This window comes from Triturus cristatus, chromosome 5_2, assembly GCF_964204655.1.
Source record: "Triturus cristatus chromosome 5_2, aTriCri1.1, whole genome shotgun sequence".
NCBI classification, from domain to species: domain Eukaryota; kingdom Metazoa; phylum Chordata; class Amphibia; order Caudata; family Salamandridae; genus Triturus; species Triturus cristatus.
In genome coordinates this window covers 555,197,909-555,218,917 of record NC_140588.1, presented here as the reverse complement: position 1 = coordinate 555,218,917, position 21,009 = coordinate 555,197,909, and the positions used below count along the sequence as shown (strand labels likewise).

The 21,009-nt window shown below is 33.8% G+C and overlaps 11 non-coding genes across 11 annotated transcripts; 4 read left to right on the top strand and 7 right to left on the bottom strand.

The window, feature by feature from the left end:
- Window positions 1-1,101: 1,101 nt before the first annotated feature.
- Window positions 1,102-1,173, bottom strand: TRNAQ-UUG (transfer RNA glutamine (anticodon UUG)). Its single transcript has one exon. It is a non-coding gene; the product is annotated as a tRNA-Gln (tRNA).
- A 1,548-nt stretch (window positions 1,174-2,721) lies between these two features.
- TRNAQ-CUG (transfer RNA glutamine (anticodon CUG)) lies at window positions 2,722-2,793 on the top strand. The gene has a single exon. It is a non-coding gene; the product is annotated as a tRNA-Gln (tRNA).
- Window positions 2,794-3,618: 825 nt separating this feature from the next.
- TRNAQ-UUG (transfer RNA glutamine (anticodon UUG)) lies at window positions 3,619-3,690 on the bottom strand. The gene has a single exon. It is a non-coding gene; the product is annotated as a tRNA-Gln (tRNA).
- A 2,444-nt stretch (window positions 3,691-6,134) lies between these two features.
- Window positions 6,135-6,206, bottom strand: TRNAQ-UUG (transfer RNA glutamine (anticodon UUG)). Its single transcript has one exon. It is a non-coding gene; the product is annotated as a tRNA-Gln (tRNA).
- A 1,548-nt stretch (window positions 6,207-7,754) lies between these two features.
- Window positions 7,755-7,826, top strand: TRNAQ-CUG (transfer RNA glutamine (anticodon CUG)). Its single transcript has one exon. It is a non-coding gene; the product is annotated as a tRNA-Gln (tRNA).
- An 825-nt stretch (window positions 7,827-8,651) lies between these two features.
- On the bottom strand, window positions 8,652-8,723 carry TRNAQ-UUG (transfer RNA glutamine (anticodon UUG)). Its single transcript has one exon. It is a non-coding gene; the product is annotated as a tRNA-Gln (tRNA).
- A 2,444-nt stretch (window positions 8,724-11,167) lies between these two features.
- TRNAQ-UUG (transfer RNA glutamine (anticodon UUG)) lies at window positions 11,168-11,239 on the bottom strand. The gene has a single exon. It is a non-coding gene; the product is annotated as a tRNA-Gln (tRNA).
- Window positions 11,240-13,683: 2,444 nt separating this feature from the next.
- Window positions 13,684-13,755, bottom strand: TRNAQ-UUG (transfer RNA glutamine (anticodon UUG)). Its single transcript has one exon. It is a non-coding gene; the product is annotated as a tRNA-Gln (tRNA).
- Window positions 13,756-15,303: 1,548 nt separating this feature from the next.
- Window positions 15,304-15,375, top strand: TRNAQ-CUG (transfer RNA glutamine (anticodon CUG)). The gene has a single exon. It is a non-coding gene; the product is annotated as a tRNA-Gln (tRNA).
- An 825-nt stretch (window positions 15,376-16,200) lies between these two features.
- Window positions 16,201-16,272, bottom strand: TRNAQ-UUG (transfer RNA glutamine (anticodon UUG)). The gene has a single exon. It is a non-coding gene; the product is annotated as a tRNA-Gln (tRNA).
- Window positions 16,273-17,819: 1,547 nt separating this feature from the next.
- TRNAQ-CUG (transfer RNA glutamine (anticodon CUG)) lies at window positions 17,820-17,891 on the top strand. Its single transcript has one exon. It is a non-coding gene; the product is annotated as a tRNA-Gln (tRNA).
- The last annotated feature ends 3,118 nt before the right edge of the window (window positions 17,892-21,009 follow it).

Genomic DNA, 21,009 nt, shown 5'->3' with positions numbered 1-21,009 from the left:
GAACATTGTGATATAACTTTTATATTCTGATAAACATTTGAATATTTAACACTTTTATAGAGAATATAGCGAAAAGAATCAAATCACATTAAAGCTCTATCCACTATGACCATTCAAATGAGATATCTTTGTATCAATATAAGAGAAGGCCATCACTGATGCGCTCTCTTTTGTCTCAATGGAAAAGTCACTCTTGTGTGAGAGGGGTCCATGGTGTAATGGTTAGCACTCTGGACTCTGAATCCAGCGATCCGAGTTCAAATCTCGGTGGGACCTACTACAATTATGAGATTCACTGTTTAACTCATTTTTTAGAATTTGGTCTAGAAAAAACCTAATATCAATGTTTTATACTGATGCGTATGAACGCATAAGTATGTATAGATGCATACATAGCTTTATCCGTCTAGATAGCTGTTAGACAATATGAACATATCAATTATTCATAAACATAAATATTGAAGCTGAACCTAGAAACTGTTCTTTCACATCCACATTGTAAACATGAGTTTATTTTCCTTTCTCATCTATATGGCCAGTAATGAGATAGTTCATTTTTGCTGATTTCTTAGCTGACAACATGCTGGACTTACACAGTGCATTTCATTGTGAATTTCTTTGAAAGTGAATTTCAGATTCACACCTTTGACATGTCTTTCAAAAGATTCAACTTTATTGGTTGTGGAATTACTGTTGAAAATCAGTGTGTAAAATCTTTGTACGTCTGAATTTCAAGATTATTATTCAAACTGCACATCTTCGGTCACCGTAATACAAAGTTTGGCTCCTCAAGTTTTGTTTTAATGAATGCTTTGCAATTAAAAAGTTCCTTGTTCCCCTTATCAATAACAGTAAGATTTTAAAAAGTAATGTCGTGCATCAGGCCCCTGTGATGAGTTTGAGAAACCAGAGTGAGTTTGTAAAATCTCTCATTATTTTGAGCCATTTAGTTCCCAGGTATTGTAAAAATTCTATTATTTGCTCACATCTAGTAAACTTTTAGAGTATAATCAATAAATTAATTTTTCACCCTACCGGTATTAGATATGTGATATTAATGAATACACTTGAAAGAAAATGATTTGGTCAAGAGTCATAAAATGGTCCCACCGAGATTTGAACTCGGATCATTGGATTCAAAGTCCAAAGTGCTAACCATTACACCATGGAACCTCCCATGTGAAAGGAGCGCAAACTGCTGCAGCAATGTGGAAATGTCAAAGTTTTTAATATTCTACTGTCAAAGAGAAACTGAATTGGATTGCTTTCCTATTCTGGTAAACTTTTGCATATTGAACTATGTTGGGGAAGGATGTTGCCCAAAAGACTCAAATAACGTTATAAATCTGTTGAACAGTGGTTTTTACGTGAGATAATATTTTTCAATGAAAGATAAGTTGCCCCCTGAGGCAAATCTCTTCTGTCAAAATGGAAAGCTCACCCTGGTACGGGAGGGTGGATGGTGTCATGGTTAGCACTCTGGACTCTGAAAACGGGGATCTGAGTACAAATTTCAGTGGGACTTATCTGAACTTTACAATTTTCTTTTCCATTCAGTTCTTAGAAGTTTTATTTGGAACAACATCACATTTACTTATAAACATGTAAAAATCAACCTGTACATATGTATCTCTGTATATATAGCTATATGTCTCTGTATATTTATAGGAAAATATAAACATATAGATTATAAAAATAAATATAATTAGTGGAGGTGAAAATCATGAACAGTTGTTGCCTCTCAGCATTTGAAACATGAGTTTCTACTTCTTTCTCTTTTATATGTCCTGAAATTGAGATAGTCACTTTTTACTCATTATTGATCCAACAATACAGTTGATGTATACAAAGCATATCATATGATTTGTGAATAAAGTTCAAAAATGAGAATTTGATCAGTACCTGTCATGCCTCCGACCAAAAGCTTATATTTTACGATTGGAGATCAACTGTTGTAAATCAGCATGAAAAACATTTTCTTTTCACGATTTCCATACTAATATAAAACAACATTTTTACTAGCTGAATGAGATCATCATTTGGGTTCCTCTATGTTTGATTGAAGAAAACTTCTCATTCAAAATGTGCTATTTTCGCCTTATCAATAGCGGGAAAGCTTAAAAAAGTGAGGCTGTGAATCACCCGTCTGAAATGCGTTTTCAGAAAATCAGGATATGATTTTATAATGGCTAACTACTTTGTGAAGAAATTTGATGTCAAAGTATTGTAAAGTTTGTATTGATGTAACTTGTTCAAGCTGATGGACATTTTGAAAGCATTCAATAATTGACTCTTTCAACCTACTGGTGTTGGATTTGAGCTATCAATGAACAAAGATGAAGAAATGGAAAAGCTCAAGAGTAATAAAAAAAGTCCCTCCAAGGTCTCAAATCGGATCATTGGATGCAAAGTCCAAATTGCCAACCATTGCTCTATGGAGCCACCCATGCAGGAGACAGAGACATTGCTTCTGTAGTCTGGAAATGTAGACTGTTTAATTATGCTACAGGCAAAGATGAACATTGTGATATAACTTTTATATTCTGATAAACATTTGAATATTTAACACTTTTATAGAGAATATAGCGAAAATAATCAAATCACATTAAAGCTCTATCCACTATGACCATTCAAATGAGATATCTTTGTATCAATATAAGAGAAGGCCATCACTGATGCGCTCTCTTTTGTCTCAATGGAAAAGTCACTCTTGTGTGAGAGGGTTCCATGGTGTAATGGTTAGCACTCTGGACTCTGAATCCAGCGATCCGAGTTCAAATCTCGGTGGGACCTACTACAATTATGAGATTCACTGTTTAACTCATTTTTTAGAATTTGGTCTAGAAAAAACCTAATATCAATGTTTTATACTGATGCGTATGAACGCATAAGTATGTATAGATGCATACATAGCTTTATCCGTCTAGATAGCTGTTAGACAATATGAACATATCAATTATTCATAAACATAAATATTGAAGCTGAACCTAGAAACTGTTCTTTCACATCCACATTGTAAACATGTGTTTATTTTCCTTTCTCATCTATATGGCCAGTAATGAGATAGTTCATTTTTGCTGATTTCTTAGCTGACAACATGCTGGACTTACACAGTGCATTTCATTGTGAATTTCTTTGAAAGTGAATTTCAGATTCACACCTTTGACATGTCTTTCAAAAGATTCAACTTTATTGGTTGTGGAATTACTGTTGAAAATCAGTGTGTAAAATCTTTGTACGTCTGAATTTCAAGATTATTATTCAAACTGCACATCTTCGGTCACCGTAATACAAAGTTTGGCTCCTCAAGTTTTGTTTTAATGAACGCTTTGCAATTAAAAAGTTCCTTGTTCCCCTTATCAATAACAGTAAGATTTTAAAAGGTAATGTCGTGCATCAGGCCCCTGTGATGAGTTTGAGAAACCAGAGTGAGTTTGTAAAATCTCTCATTATTTTGAGCCATTTAGTTTCCAGGTATTGTAAAAATTCTATTATTTGCTCACATCTAGTAAACTTTTAGAGTATAATCAATAAATTAATTTTTCACCCTACCGGTATTAGATATGTGATATTAATGAATACACTTGAAAGAAAATGATTTGGTCAAGAGTCATAAAATGGTCCCACCGAGATTTGAACTCGGATCATTGGATTCAAAGTCCAAAGTGCTAACCATTACACCATGGAACCTCCCATGTAAAAGGAGCGCAAACTGCTGCAGCAATGTGGAAATGTCAAAGTTTTTAATATTCTACTGTCAAAGAGAAACTGAATTGGATTGCTTTCCTATTCTGGTAAACTTTTGCATATTGAACTATGTTGGGGAAGGATGTTGCCCAAAAGACTCAAATAACGTTATAACTCTGTTGAACAGTGGTTTTTACGTGAGATAATATTTTTCAATGAAAGATAAGTTGCCCCCTGAGGCAAATCTCTTCTGTCAAAATGGAAAGCTCACCCTGGTACGGGAGGGTGGATGGTGTCATGGTTAGCACTCTGGACTCTGAAAACGGGGATCTGAGTACAAATTTCAGTGGGACTTATCTGAACTTTACAATTTTCTTTTCCATTCAGTTCTTAGAAGTTTTATTTGGAACAACATCACATTTACTTATAAACATGTAAAAATCAACCTGTACATATGTATCTCTGTATATATAGCTATATGTCTCTGTATATTTATAGGAAAATATAAACATATAGATTATAAAAATAAATATAATTAGTGGAGGTGAAAATCATGAACAGTTGTTGCCTCTCAGCATTTGAAACATGAGTTTCTACTTCTTTCTCTTTTATATGTCCTGAAATTGAGATAGTCACTTTTTACTCATTATTGATCCAACAATACAGTTGATGTATACAAAGCATATCATATGATTTGTGAATAAAGTTCAAAAATGAGAATTTGATCAGTACCTGTCATGCCTCCGACCAAAAGCTTATATTTTACGATTGGAGATCAACTGTTGTAAATCAGCATGAAAAACATTTTCTTTTCACGATTTCCATACTAATATAAAACAACATTTTTACTAGCTGAATGAGATCATCATTTGGGTTCCTCTATGTTTGATTGAAGAAAACTTCTCATTCAAAATGTGCTATTTTCGCCTTATCAATAGCAGGAAAGCTTAAAAAAGTGATGCTGTGAATCACCCGTCTGAAATGCGTTTGAGAAAATCAGGATATGATTTTATAATGGCTAACTACTTTGTGAAGAAATTTGATGTCAAAGTATTGTAAAGTTTGTATTGATGTAACTTGTTCAAGCTGATGGACATTTTGAAAGCATTCAATAATTGACTCTTTCAACCTACTGGTGTTGGATATGAGCTATCAATGAACAAAGATGAAGAAATGGAAAAGCTCAAGAGTAATAAAAAAAGTCCCTCCAAGGTCTCAAATCGGATCATTGGATGCAAAGTCCAAATTGCCAACCATTGCTCTATGGAGCCACCCATGCAGGAGACAGAGACATTGCTTCTGTAGTCTGGAAATGTAGACTGTTTAATTATGCTACAGGCAAAGATGAACATTGTGATATAACTTTTATATTCTGATAAACATTTGAATATTTAACACTTTTATAGAGAATATAGCGAAAAGAATCAAATCACATTAAAGCTCTATCCACTATGACCATTCAAATGAGATATCTTTGTATCAATATAAGAGAAGGCCATCACTGATGCGCTCTCTTTTGTCTCAATGGAAAAGTCACTCTTGTGTGAGAGGGGTCCATGGTGTAATGGTTAGCACTCTGGACTCTGAATCCAGCGATCCGAGTTCAAATCTCGGTGGGACCTACTACAATTATGAGATTCACTGTTTAACTCATTTTTTAGAATTTGGTCTAGAAAAAACCTAATATCAATGTTTTATACTGATGCGTATGAACGCATAAGTATGTATAGATGCATACATAGCTTTATCCGTCTAGATAGCTGTTAGACAATATGAACATATCAATTATTCATAAACATAAATATTGAAGCTGAACCTAGAAACTGTTCTTTCACATCCACATTGTAAACATGAGTTTATTTTCCTTTCTCATCTATATGGCCAGTAATGAGATAGTTCATTTTTGCTGATTTCTTAGCTGACAACATGCTGGACTTACACAGTGCATTTCATTGTGAATTTCTTTGAAAGTGAATTTCAGATTCACACCTTTGACATGTCTTTCAAAAGATTCAACTTTATTGGTTGTGGAATTACTGTTGAAAATCAGTGTGTAAAATCTTTGTACGTCTGAATTTCAAGATTATTATTCAAACTGCACATCTTCGGTCACCGTAATACAAAGTTTGGCTCCTCAAGTTTTGTTTTAATGAATGCTTTGCAATTAAAAAGTTCCTTGTTCCCCTTATCAATAACAGTAAGATTTTAAAAAGTAATGTCGTGCATCAGGCCCCTGTGATGAGTTTGAGAAACCAGAGTGAGTTTGTAAAATCTCTCATTATTTTGAGCCATTTAGTTTCCAGGTATTGTAAAAATTCTATTATTTGCTCACATCTAGTAAACTTTTAGAGTATAATCAATAAATTAATTTTTCACCCTACCGGTATTAGATATGTGATATTAATGAATACACTTGAAAGAAAATGATTTGGTCAAGAGTCATAAAATGGTCCCACCGAGATTTGAACTCGGATCATTGGATTCAAAGTCCAAAGTGCTAACCATTACACCATGGAACCTCCCATGTGAAAGGAGTGCAAACTGCTGCAGCAATGTGGAAATGTCAAAGTTTTTAATATTCTACTGTCAAAGAGAAACTGAATTGGATTGCTTTCCTATTCTGGTAAACTTTTGCATATTGAACTATGTTGGGGAAGGATGTTGCCCAAAAGACTCAAATAACGTTATAAATCTGTTGAACAGTGGTTTTTACGTGAGATAATATTTTTCAATGAAAGATAAGTTGCCCCCTGAGGCAAATCTCTTCTGTCAAAATGGAAAGCTCACCCTGGTACGGGAGGGTGGATGGTGTCATGGTTAGCACTCTGGACTCTGAAAACGGGGATCTGAGTACAAATTTCAGTGGGACTTATCTGAACTTTACAATTTTCTTTTCCATTCAGTTCTTAGAAGTTTTATTTGGAACAACATCACATTTACTTATAAACATGTAAAAATCAACCTGTACATATGTATCTCTGTATATATAGCTATATGTCTCTGTATATTTATAGGAAAATATAAACATATAGATTATAAAAATAAATATAATTAGTGGAGGTGAAAATCATGAACAGTTGTTGCCTCTCAGCATTTGAAACATGAGTTTCTACTTCTTTCTCTTTTATATGTCCTGAAATTGAGATAGTCACTTTTTACTCATTATTGATCCAACAATACAGTTGATGTATACAAAGCATATCATATGATTTGTGAATAAAGTTCAAAAATGAGAATTTGATCAGTACCTGTCATGCCTCCGACCAAAAGCTTATATTTTACGATTGGAGATCAACTGTTGTAAATCAGCATGAAAAACATTTTCTTTTCACGATTTCCATACTAATATAAAACAACATTTTTACTAGCTGAATGAGATCATCATTTGGGTTCCTCTATGTTTGATTGAAGAAAACTTCTCATTCAAAATGTGCTATTTTCGCCTTATCAATAGCGGGAAAGCTTAAAAAAGTGAGGCTGTGAATCACCCGTCTGAAATGCGTTTTCAGAAAATCAGGATATGATTTTATAATGGCTAACTACTTTGTGAAGAAATTTGATGTCAAAGTATTGTAAAGTTTGTATTGATGTAACTTGTTCAAGCTGATGGACATTTTGAAAGCATTCAATAATTGACTCTTTCAACCTACTGGTGTTGGATTTGAGCTATCAATGAACAAAGATGAAGAAATGGAAAAGCTCAAGAGTAATAAAAAAAGTCCCTCCAAGGTCTCAAATCGGATCATTGGATGCAAAGTCCAAATTGCCAACCATTGCTCTATGGAGCCACCCATGCAGGAGACAGAGACATTGCTTCTGTAGTCTGGAAATGTAGACTGTTTAATTATGCTACAGGCAAAGATGAACATTGTGATATAACTTTTATATTCTGATAAACATTTGAATATTTAACACTTTTATAGAGAATATAGCGAAAATAATCAAATCACATTAAAGCTCTATCCACTATGACCATTCAAATGAGATATCTTTGTATCAATATAAGAGAAGGCCATCACTGATGCGCTCTCTTTTGTCTCAATGGAAAAGTCACTCTTGTGTGAGAGGGTTCCATGGTGTAATGGTTAGCACTCTGGACTCTGAATCCAGCGATCCGAGTTCAAATCTCGGTGGGACCTACTACAATTATGAGATTCACTGTTTAACTCATTTTTTAGAATTTGGTCTAGAAAAAACCTAATATCAATGTTTTATACTGATGCGTATGAACGCATAAGTATGTATAGATGCATACATAGCTTTATCCGTCTAGATAGCTGTTAGACAATATGAACATATCAATTATTCATAAACATAAATATTGAAGCTGAACCTAGAAACTGTTCTTTCACATCCACATTGTAAACATGTGTTTATTTTCCTTTCTCATCTATATGGCCAGTAATGAGATAGTTCATTTTTGCTGATTTCTTAGCTGACAACATGCTGGACTTACACAGTGCATTTCATTGTGAATTTCTTTGAAAGTGAATTTCAGATTCACACATTTGACATGTCTTTCAAAAGATTCAACTTTATTGGTTGTGGAATTACTGTTGAAAATCAGTGTGTAAAATCTTTGTACGTCTGAATTTCAAGATTATTATTCAAACTGCACATCTTCGGTCACCGTAATACAAAGTTTGGCTCCTCAAGTTTTGTTTTAATGAACGCTTTGCAATTAAAAAGTTCCTTGTTCCCCTTATCAATAACAGTACGATTTTAAAAGGTAATGTCGTGCATCAGGCCCCTGTGATGAGTTTGAGAAACCAGAGTGAGTTTGTAAAATCTCTCATTATTTTGAGCCATTTAGTTTCCAGGTATTGTAAAAATTCTATTATTTGCTCACATCTAGTAAACTTTTAGAGTATAATCAATAAATTAATTTTTCACCCTACCGGTATTAGATATGTGATATTAATGAATACACTTGAAAGAAAATGATTTGGTCAAGAGTCATAAAATGGTCCCACCGAGATTTGAACTCGGATCATTGGATTCAAAGTCCAAAGTGCTAACCATTACACCATGGAACCTCCCATGTAAAAGGAGCGCAAACTGCTGCAGCAATGTGGAAATGTCAAAGTTTTTAATATTCTACTGTCAAAGAGAAACTGAATTGGATTGCTTTCCTATTCTGGTAAACTTTTGCATATTGAACTATGTTGGGGAAGGATGTTGCCCAAAAGACTCAAATAACGTTATAACTCTGTTGAACAGTGGTTTTTACGTGAGATAATATTTTTCAATGAAAGATAAGTTGCCCCCTGAGGCAAATCTCTTCTGTCAAAATGGAAAGCTCACCCTGGTACGGGAGGGTGGATGGTGTCATGGTTAGCACTCTGGACTCTGAAAACGGGGATCTGAGTACAAATTTCAGTGGGACTTATCTGAACTTTACAATTTTTTTTTCCATTCAGTTCTTAGAAGTTTTATTTGGAACAACATCACATTTACTTATAAACATGTAAAAATCAACCTGTACATATGTATCTCTGTATATATAGCTATATGTCTCTGTATATTTATAGGAAAATATAAACATATAGATTATAAAAATAAATATAATTAGTGGAGGTGAAAATCATGAACAGTTGTTGCCTCTCAGCATTTGAAACATGAGTTTCTACTTCTTTCTCTTTTATATGTCCTGAAATTGAGATAGTCACTTTTTACTCATTATTGATCCAACAATACAGTTGATGTATACAAAGCATATCATATGATTTGTGAATAAAGTTCAAAAATGAGAATTTGATCAGTACCTGTCATGCCTCCGACCAAAAGCTTATATTTTACGATTGGAGATCAACTGTTGTAAATCAGCATGAAAAACATTTTCTTTTCACGATTTCCATACTAATATAAAACAACATTTTTACTAGCTGAATGAGATCATCATTTGGGTTCCTCTATGTTTGATTGAAGAAAACTTCTCATTCAAAATGTGCTATTTTCGCCTTATCAATAGCAGGAAAGCTTAAAAAAGTGATGCTGTGAATCACCCGTCTGAAATGCGTTTGAGAAAATCAGGATATGATTTTATAATGGCTAACTACTTTGTGAAGAAATTTGATGTCAAAGTATTGTAAAGTTTGTATTGATGTAACTTGTTCAAGCTGATGGACATTTTGAAAGCATTCAATAATTGACTCTTTCAACCTACTGGTGTTGGATATGAGCTATCAATGAACAAAGATGAAGAAATGGAAAAGCTCAAGAGTAATAAAAAAAGTCCCTCCAAGGTCTCAAATCGGATCATTGGATGCAAAGTCCAAATTGCCAACCATTGCTCTATGGAGCCACCCATGCAGGAGACAGAGACATTGCTTCTGTAGTCTGGAAATGTAGACTGTTTAATTATGCTACAGGCAAAGATGAACATTGTGATATAACTTTTATATTCTGATAAACATTTGAATATTTAACACTTTTATAGAGAATATAGCGAAAAGAATCAAATCACATTAAAGCTCTATCCACTATGACCATTCAAATGAGATATCTTTGTATCAATATAAGAGAAGGCCATCACTGATGCGCTCTCTTTTGTCTCAATGGAAAAGTCACTCTTGTGTGAGAGGGGTCCATGGTGTAATGGTTAGCACTCTGGACTCTGAATCCAGCGATCCGAGTTCAAATCTCGGTGGGACCTACTACAATTATGAGATTCACTGTTTAACTCATTTTTTAGAATTTGGTCTAGAAAAAACCTAATATCAATGTTTTATACTGATGCGTATGAACGCATAAGTATGTATAGATGCATACATAGCTTTATCCGTCTAGATAGCTGTTAGACAATATGAACATATCAATTATTCATAAACATAAATATTGAAGCTGAACCTAGAAACTGTTCTTTCACATCCACATTGTAAACATGAGTTTATTTTCCTTTCTCATCTATATGGCCAGTAATGAGATAGTTCATTTTTGCTGATTTCTTAGCTGACAACATGCTGGACTTACACAGTGCATTTCATTGTGAATTTCTTTGAAAGTGAATTTCAGATTCACACCTTTGACATGTCTTTCAAAAGATTCAACTTTATTGGTTGTGGAATTACTGTTGAAAATCAGTGTGTAAAATCTTTGTACGTCTGAATTTCAAGATTATTATTCAAACTGCACATCTTCGGTCACCGTAATACAAAGTTTGGCTCCTCAAGTTTTGTTTTAATGAATGCTTTGCAATTAAAAAGTTCCTTGTTCCCCTTATCAATAACAGTAAGATTTTAAAAAGTAATGTCGTGCATCAGGCCCCTGTGATGAGTTTGAGAAACCAGAGTGAGTTTGTAAAATCTCTCATTATTTTGAGCCATTTAGTTTCCAGGTATTGTAAAAATTCTATTATTTGCTCACATCTAGTAAACTTTTAGAGTATAATCAATAAATTAATTTTTCACCCTACCGGTATTAGATATGTGATATTAATGAATACACTTGAAAGAAAATGATTTGGTCAAGAGTCATAAAATGGTCCCACCGAGATTTGAACTCGGATCATTGGATTCAAAATCCAAAGTGCTAACCATTACACCATGGAACCTCCCATGTGAAAGGAGCGCAAACTGCTGCAGCAATGTGGAAATGTCAAAGTTTTTAATATTCTACTGTCAAAGAGAAACTGAATTGGATTGCTTTCCTATTCTGGTAAACTTTTGCATATTGAACTATGTTGGGGAAGGATGTTGCCCAAAAGACTCAAATAACGTTATAAATCTGTTGAACAGTGGTTTTTACGTGAGATAATATTTTTCAATGAAAGATAAGTTGCCCCCTGAGGCAAATCTCTTCTGTCAAAATGGAAAGCTCACCCTGGTACGGGAGGGTGGATGGTGTCATGGTTAGCTCTCTGGACTCTGAAAACGGGGATCTGAGTACAAATTTCAGTGGGACTTATCTGAACTTTACAATTTTCTTTTCCATTCAGTTCTTAGAAGTTTTATTTGGAACAACATCACATTTACTTATAAACATGTAAAAATCAACCTGTACATATGTATCTCTGTATATATAGCTATATGTCTCTGTATATTTATAGGAAAATATAAACATATAGATTATAAAAATAAATATAATTAGTGGAGGTGAAAATCATGAACAGTTGTTGCCTCTCAGCATTTGAAACATGAGTTTCTACTTCTTTCTCTTTTATATGTCCTGAAATTGAGATAGTCACTTTTTACTCATTATTGATCCAACAATACAGTTGATGTATACAAAGCATATCATATGATTTGTGAATAAAGTTCGAAAATGAGAATTTGATCAGTACCTGTGATGCCTCCGACCAAAAGCTTATATTTTACGATTGGAGATCAACTGTTGTAAATCAGCATGAAAAACATTTTCTTTTCACGATTTCCATACTAATATAAAACAACATTTTTACTAGCTGAATGAGATCATCATTTGGGTTCCTCTATGTTTGATTGAAGAAAACTTCTCATTCAAAATGTGCTATTTTCGCCTTATCAATAGCAGGAAAGCTTAAAAAAGTGATGCTGTGAATCACCCGTCTGAAATGCGTTTGAGAAAATCAGGATATGATTTTATAATGGCTAACTACTTTGTGAAGAAATTTGATGTCAAAGTATTGTAAAGTTTGTATTGATGTAACTTGTTCAAGCTGATGGACATTTTGAAAGCATTCAATAATTGACTCTTTCAACCTACTGGTGTTGGATATGAGCTATCAATGAACAAAGATGAAGAAATGGAAAAGCTCAAGAGTAATAAAAAAAGTCCCTCCAAGGTCTCAAATCGGATCATTGGATGCAAAGTCCAAATTGCCAACCATTGCTCTATGGAGCCACCCATGCAGGAGACAGAGACATTGCTTCTGTAGTCTGGAAATGTAGACTGTTTAATTATGCTACAGGCAAAGATGAACATTGTGATATAACTTTTATATTCTGATAAACATTTGAATATTTAACACTTTTATAGAGAATATAGCGAAAAGAATCAAATCACATTAAAGCTCTATCCACTATGACCATTCAAATGAGATATCTTTGTATCAATATAAGAGAAGGCCATCACTGATGCGCTCTCTTTTGTCTCAATGGAAAAGTCACTCTTGTGTGAGAGGGGTCCATGGTGTAATGGTTAGCACTCTGGACTCTGAATCCAGCGATCCGAGTTCAAATCTCGGTGGGACCTACTACAATTATGAGATTCACTGTTTAACTCATTTTTTAGAATTTGGTCTAGAAAAAACCTAATATCAATGTTTTATACTGATGCGTATGAACGCATAAGTATGTATAGATGCATACATAGCTTTATCCGTCTAGATAGCTGTTAGACAATATGAACATATCAATTATTCATAAACATAAATATTGAAGCTGAACCTAGAAACTGTTCTTTCACATCCACATTGTAAACATGAGTTTATTTTCCTTTCTCATCTATATGGCCAGTAATGAGATAGTTCATTTTTGCTGATTTCTTAGCTGACAACATGCTGGACTTACACAGTGCATTTCATTGTGAATTTCTTTGAAAGTGAATTTCAGATTCACACCTTTGACATGTCTTTTAAAAGATTCAACTTTATTGGTTGTGGAATTACTGTTGAAAATCAGTGTGTAAAATCTTTGTACGTCTGAATTTCAAGATTATTATTCAAACTGCACATCTTCGGTCACCGTAATACAAAGTTTGGCTCCTCAAGTTTTGTTTTAATGAACGCTTTGCAATTAAAAAGTTCCTTGTTCCCCTTATCAATAACAGTAAGATTTTAAAAAGTAATGTCGTGCATCAGGCCCCTGTGATGAGTTTGAGAAACCAGAGTGAGTTTGTAAAATCTCTCATTATTTTGAGCCATTTAGTTTCCAGGTATTGTAAAAATTCTATTATTTGCTCACATCTAGTAAACTTTTAGAGTATAATCAATAAATTAATTTTTCACCCTACCGGTATTAGATATGTGATATTAATGAATACACTTGAAAGAAAATGATTTGGTCAAGAGTCATAAAATGGTCCCACCGAGATTTGAACTCGGATCATTGGATTCAAAGTCCAACGTGCTAACCATTACACCATGGAACCTCCCATGTAAAAGGAGCGCAAACTGCTGCAGCAATGTGGAAATGTCAAAGTTTTTAATATTCTACTGTCAAAGAGAAACTGAATTGGATTGCTTTCCTATTCTGGTAAACTTTTGCATATTGAACTATGTTGGGGAAGGATGTTGCCCAAAAGACTCAAATAACGTTATAACTCTGTTGAACAGTGGTTTTTACGTGAGATAATATTTTTCAATGAAAGATAAGTTGCCCCCTGAGGCAAATCTCTTCTATCAAAATGGAAAGCTCACCCTGGTACGGGAGGGTGGATGGTGTCATGGTTAGCACTCTGGACTCTGAAAACGGGGATCTGAGTACAAATTTCAGTGGGACTTATCTGAACTTTACAATTTTCTTTTCCATTCAGTTCTTAGAAGTTTTATTTGGAACAACATCACATTTACTTATAAACATGTAAAAATCAACCTGTACATATGTATCTCTGTATATATAGCTATATGTCTCTGTATATTTATAGGAAAATATAAACATATAGATTATAAAAATAAATATAATTAGTGGAGGTGAAAATCATGAACAGTTGTTGCCTCTCAGCATTTGAAACATGAGTTTCTACTTCTTTCTCTTTTATATGTCCTGAAATTGAGATAGTCACTTTTTACTCATTATTGATCCAACAATACAGTTGATGTATACAAAGCATATCATATGATTTGTGAATAAAGTTCAAAAATGAGAATTTGATCAGTACCTGTCATGCCTCCGACCAAAAGCTTATATTTTACGATTGGAGATCAACTGTTGTAAATCAGCATGAAAAACATTTTCTTTTCACGATTTCCATACTAATATAAAACAACATTTTTACTAGCTGAATGAGATCATCATTTGGGTTCCTCTATGTTTGATTGAAGAAAACTTCTCATTCAAAATGTGCTATTTTCGCCTTATCAATAGCGGGAAAGCTTAAAAAAGTGAGGCTGTGAATCACCCGTCTGAAATGCGTTTTCAGAAAATCAGGATATGATTTTATAATGGCTAACTACTTTGTGAAGAAATTTGATGTCAAAGTATTGTAAAGTTTGTATTGATGTAACTTGTTCAAGCTGATGGACATTTTGAAAGCATTCAATAATTGACTCTTTCAACCTACTGGTGTTGGATTTGAGCTATCAATGAACAAAGATGAAGAAATGGAAAAGCTCAAGAGTAATAAAAAAAGTCCCTCCAAGGTCTCAAATCGGATCATTGGATGCAAAGTCCAAATTGCCAACCATTGCTCTATGGAGCCACCCATGCAGGAGACAGAGACATTGCTTCTGTAGTCTGGAAATGTAGACTGTTTAATTATGCTACAGGCAAAGATGAACATTGTGATATAACTTTTATATTCTGATAAACATTTGAATATTTAACACTTTTATAGAGAATATAGCGAAAATAATCAAATCACATTAAAGCTCTATCCACTATGACCATTCAAATGAGATATCTTTGTATCAATATAAGAGAAGGCCATCACTGATGCGCTCTCTTTTGTCTCAATGGAAAAGTCACTCTTGTGTGAGAGGGTTCCATGGTGTAATGGTTAGCACTCTGGACTCTGAATCCAGCGATCCGAGTTCAAATCTCGGTGGGACCTACTACAATTATGAGATTCACTGTTTAACTCATTTTTTAGAATTTGGTCTAGAAAAAACCTAATATCAATGTTTTATACTGATGCGTATGAACGCATAAGTATGTATAGATGCATACATAGCTTTATCCGTCTAGATAGCTGTTAGACAATATGAACATATCAATTATTCATAAACATAAATATTGAAGCTGAACCTAGAAACTGTTCTTTCACATCCACATTGTAAACATGAGTTTATTTTCCTTTCTCATCTATATGGCCAGTAATGAGATAGTTCATTTTTGCTGATTTCTTAGCTGACAACATGCTGGACTTACACAGTGCATTTCATTGTGAATTTCTTTGAAAGTGAATTTCAGATTCACACCTTTGACATGTCTTTCAAAAGATTCAACTTTATTTGTTGTGGAATTACTGTTGAAAATCAGTGTGTAAAATCTTTGTACGTCTGAATTTCAAGATTATTATTCAAACTGCACATCTTCGGTCACCGTAATACAAAGTTTGGCTCCTCAAGTTTTGTTTTAATGAACGCTTTGCAATTAAAAAGTTCCTTGTTCCCCTTATCAATAACAGTAAGATTTTAAAAAGTAATGTCGTGCATCAGGCCCCTGTGATGAGTTTGAGAAACCAGAGTGAGTTTGTAAAATCTCTCATTATTTTGAGCCATTTAGTTTCCAGGTATTGTAAAAATTCTATTATTTGCTCACATCTAGTAAACTTTTAGAGTATAATCAATAAATTAATTTTTCACCCTACCGGTATTAGATATGTGATATTAATGAATACACTTGAAAGAAAATGATTTGGTCAAGAGTCATAAAATGGTCCCACCGAGATTTGAACTCGGATCATTGGATTCAAAGTCCAAAGTGCTAACCATTACACCATGGAACCTCCCATGTAAAAGGAGCGCAAACTGCTGCAGCAATGTGGAAATGTCAAAGTTTTTAATATTCTACTGTCAAAGAGAAACTGAATTGGATTGCTTTCCTATTCTGGTAAACTTTTGCATATTGAACTATGTTGGGGAAGGATGTTGCCCAAAAGACTCAAATAACGTTATAACTCTGTTGAACAGTGGTTTTTACGTGAGATAATATTTTTCAATGAAAGATAAGTTGCCCCCTGAGGCAAATCTCTTCTGTCAAAATGGAAAACTCACCCTGGTACGGGAGGGTGGATGGTGTCATGGTTAGCACTCTGGACTCTGAAAACGGGGATCTGAGTACAAATTTCAGTGGGACTTATCTGAACTTTACAATTTTCTTTTCCATTCAGTTCTTAGAAGTTTTATTTGGAACAACATCACATTTACTTATAAACATGTAAAAATCAACCTGTACATATGTATCTCTGTATATATAGCTATATGTCTCTGTATATTTATAGGAAAATATAAACATATAGATTATAAAAATAAATATAATTAGTGGAGGTGAAAATCATGAACAGTTGTTGCCTCTCAGCATTTGAAACATGAGTTTCTACTTCTTTCTCTTTTATATGTCCTGAAATTGAGATAGTCACTTTTTACTCATTATTGATCCAACAATACAGTTGATGTATACAAAGCATATCATATGATTTGTGAATAAAGTTCAAAAATGAGAATTTGATCAGTACCTGTGATGCCTCCGACCAAAAGCTTATATTTTACGATTGGAGATCAACTGTTGTAAATCAGCATGAAAAACATTTTCTTTTCACGATTTCCATACTAATATAAAACAACATTTTTACTAGCTGAATGAGATCATCATTTGGGTTCCTCTATGTTTGATTGAAGAAAACTTCTCATTCAAAATGTGCTATTTTCGCCTTATCAATAGCAGGAAAGCTTAAAAAAGTGATGCTGTGAATCACCCGTCTGAAATGCGTTTGAGAAAATCAGGATATGATTTTATAATGGCTAACTACTTTGTGAAGAAATTTGATGTCAAAGTATTGTAAAGTTTGTATTGATGTAACTTGTTCAAGCTGATGGACATTTTGAAAGCCATCAATAATTGACTCTTTCAACCTACTGGTGTTGGATATGAGCTATCAATGAACAAAGATGAAGAAATGGAAAAGCTCAAGAGTAATAAAAAAAGTCCCTCCAAGGTCTCAAATCGGATCATTGGATGCAAAGTCCAAATTGCCAACCATTGCTCTATGGAGCCACCCATGCAGGAGACAGAGACATTGCTTCTGTAGTCTGGAAATGTAGACTGTTTAATTATGCTACAGGCAAAGATGAACATTGTGATATAACTTTTATATTCTGATAAACATTTGAATATTTAACACTTTTATAGAGAATATAGCGAAAATAATCAAATCACATTAAAGCTCTATCCACTATGACCATTCAAATGAGATATCTTTGTATCAATATAAGAGAAGGCCATCACTGATGCGCTCTCTTTTGTCTCAATGGAAAAGTCACTCTTGTGTGAGAGGGTTCCATGGTGTAATGGTTAGCACTCTGGACTCTGAATCCAGCGATCCGAGTTCAAATCTCGGTGGGACCTACTACAATTATGAGATTCACTGTTTAACTCATTTTTTAGAATTTGGTCTAGAAAAATCCTAATATCAATGTTTTATACTGATGCGTATGAACGCATAAGTATGTATAGATGCATACATAGCTTTATCCGTCTAGATAGCTGTTAGACAATATGAACATATCAATTATTCATAAACATAAATATTGAAGCTGAACCTAGAAACTGTTCTTTCACATCCACATTGTAAACATGAGTTTATTTTCCTTTCTCATCTATATGGCCAGTAATGAGATAGTTCATTTTTGCTGATTTCTTAGCTGACAACATGCTGGACTTACACAGTGCATTTCATTGTGAATTTCTTTGAAAGTGAATTTCAGATTCACACCTTTGACATGTCTTTCAAAAGATTCAACTTTATTGGTTGTGGAATTACTGTTGAAAATCAGTGTGTAAAATCTTTGTACGTCTGAATTTCAAGATTATTATTCAAACTGCACATCTTCGGTCACCGTAATACAAAGTTTGGCTCCTCAAGTTTTGTTTTAATGAACGCTTTGCAATTAAAAAGTTCCTTGTTCCCCTTATCAATAACAGTAAGATTTTAAAAAGTAATGTCGTGCATCAGGCCCCTGTGATGAGTTTGAGAAACCAGAGTGAGTTTGTAAAATCTCTCATTATTTTGAGCCATTTAGTTTCCAGGTATTGTAAAAATTCTATTATTTGCTCACATCTAGTAAACTTTTAGAGTATAATCAATAAATTAATTTTTCACCCTACCGGTATTAGATATGTGATATTAATGAATACACTTGAAAGAAAATGATTTGGTCAAGAGTCATAAAATGGTCCCACCGAGATTTGAACTCGGATCATTGGGTTCAAAGTCCAAAGTGCTAACCATTACACCATGGAACCTCCCATGTAAAAGGAGCGCAAACTGCTGCAGCAATGTGGAAATGTCAAAGTTTTTAATATTCTACTGTCAAAGAGAAACTGAATTGGATTGCTTTCCTATTCTGGTAAACTTTTGCATATTGAACTATGTTGGGGAAGGATGTTGCCCAAAAGACTCAAATAACGTTATAACTCTGTTGAACAGTGGTTTTTACGTGAGATAATATTTTTCAATGAAAGATAAGTTGCCCCCTGAGGCAAATCTCTTCTGTCAAAATGGAAAGCTCACCCTGGTACGGGAGGGTGGATGGTGTCATGGTTAGCACTCTGGACTCTGAAAACGGGGATCTGAGTACAAATTTCAGTGGGACTTATCTGAACTTTACAATTTTCTTTTCCATTCAGTTCTTAGAAGTTTTATTTGGAACAACATCACATTTACTTATAAACATGTAAAAATCAACCTGTACATATGTATCTCTGTATATATAGCTATATGTCTCTGTATATTTATAGGAAAATATAAACATATAGATTATAAAAATAAATATAATTAGTGGAGGTGAAAATCATGAACAGTTGTTGCCTCTCAGCATTTGAAACATGAGTTTCTACTTCTTTCTCTTTTATATGTCCTGAAATTGAGATAGTCACTTTTTACTCATTATTGATCCAACAATACAGTTGATGTATACAAAGCATATCATATGATTTGTGAATAAAGTTCAAAAATGAGAATTTGATCAGTACCTGTGATGCCTCCGACCAAAAGCTTATATTTTACGATTGGAGATCAACTGTTGTAAATCAGCATGAAAAACATTTTCTTTTCACAATTTCCATACTAATATAAAACAACATTTTTACTAGCTGAATGAGATCATCATTTGGGTTCCTCTATGTTTGATTGAAGAAAACTTCTCATTCAAAATGTGCTATTTTCGCCTTATCAATAGCAGGAAAGCTTAAAAAAGTGATGCTGTGAATCACCCGTCTGAAATGCGTTTGAGAAAATCAGGATATGATTTTATAATGGCTAACTACTTTGTGAAGAAATTTGATGTCAAAGTATTGTAAAGTTTGTATTGATGTAACTTGTTCAAGCTGATGGACATTTTGAAAGCCATCAATAATTGACTCTTTCAACCTACTGGTGTTGGATATGAGCTATCAATGAACAAAGATGAAGAAATGGAAAAGCTCAAGAGTAATAAAAAAAGTCCCTCCAAGGTCTCAAATCGGATCATTGGATGCAAAGTCCAAATTGCCAACCATTGCTCTATGGAGCCACCCATGCAGGAGACAGAGACATTGCTTCTGTAGTCTGGAAATGTAGACTGTTTAATTATGCTACAGGCAAAGATGAACATTGTGATATAACTTTTATATTCTGATAAACATTTGAATATTTAACACTTTTATAGAGAATATAGCGAAAAGAATCAAATCACATTAAAGCTCTATCCACTATGACCATTCAAATGAGATATCTTTGTATCAATATAAGAGAAGGCCATCACTGATGCGCTCTCTTTTGTCTCAATGGAAAAGTCACTCTTGTGTGAGAGGGTTCCATCGTGTAATGGTTAGCACTCTGGACTCTGAATCCAGCGATCCGAGTTCAAATCTCGGTGGGACCTACTACAATTATGAGATTCACTGTTTAACTCATTTTTTAGAATTTGGTCTAGAAAAAACCTAATATCAATGTTTTATACTGATGCGTATGAACGCATAAGTATGTATAGATGCATACATAGCTTTATCCGTCTAGATAGCTGTTAGACAATATGAACATATCAATTATTCATAAACATAAATATTGAAGCTGAACCTAGAAACTGTTCTTTCACATCCACATTGTAAACATGAGTTTATTTTCCTTTCTCATCTATATGGCCAGTAATGAGATAGTTCATTTTTGCTGATTTCTTAGCTGACAACATGCTGGACTTACACAGTGCATTTCATTGTGAATTTCTTTGAAAGTGAATTTCAGATTCACACCTTTGACATGTCTTTCAAAAGATTCAACTTTATTGGTTGTGGAATTACTGTTGAAAATCAGTGTGTAAAATCTTTGTACGTCTGAATTTCAAGATTATTATTCAAACTGCACATCTTCGGTCACCGTAATACAAAGTTTGGCTCCTCAAGTTTTGTTTTAATGAATGCTTTGCAATTAAAAAGTTCCTTGTTCCCCTTATCAATAACAGTAAGATTTTAAAAAGTAATGTCGTGC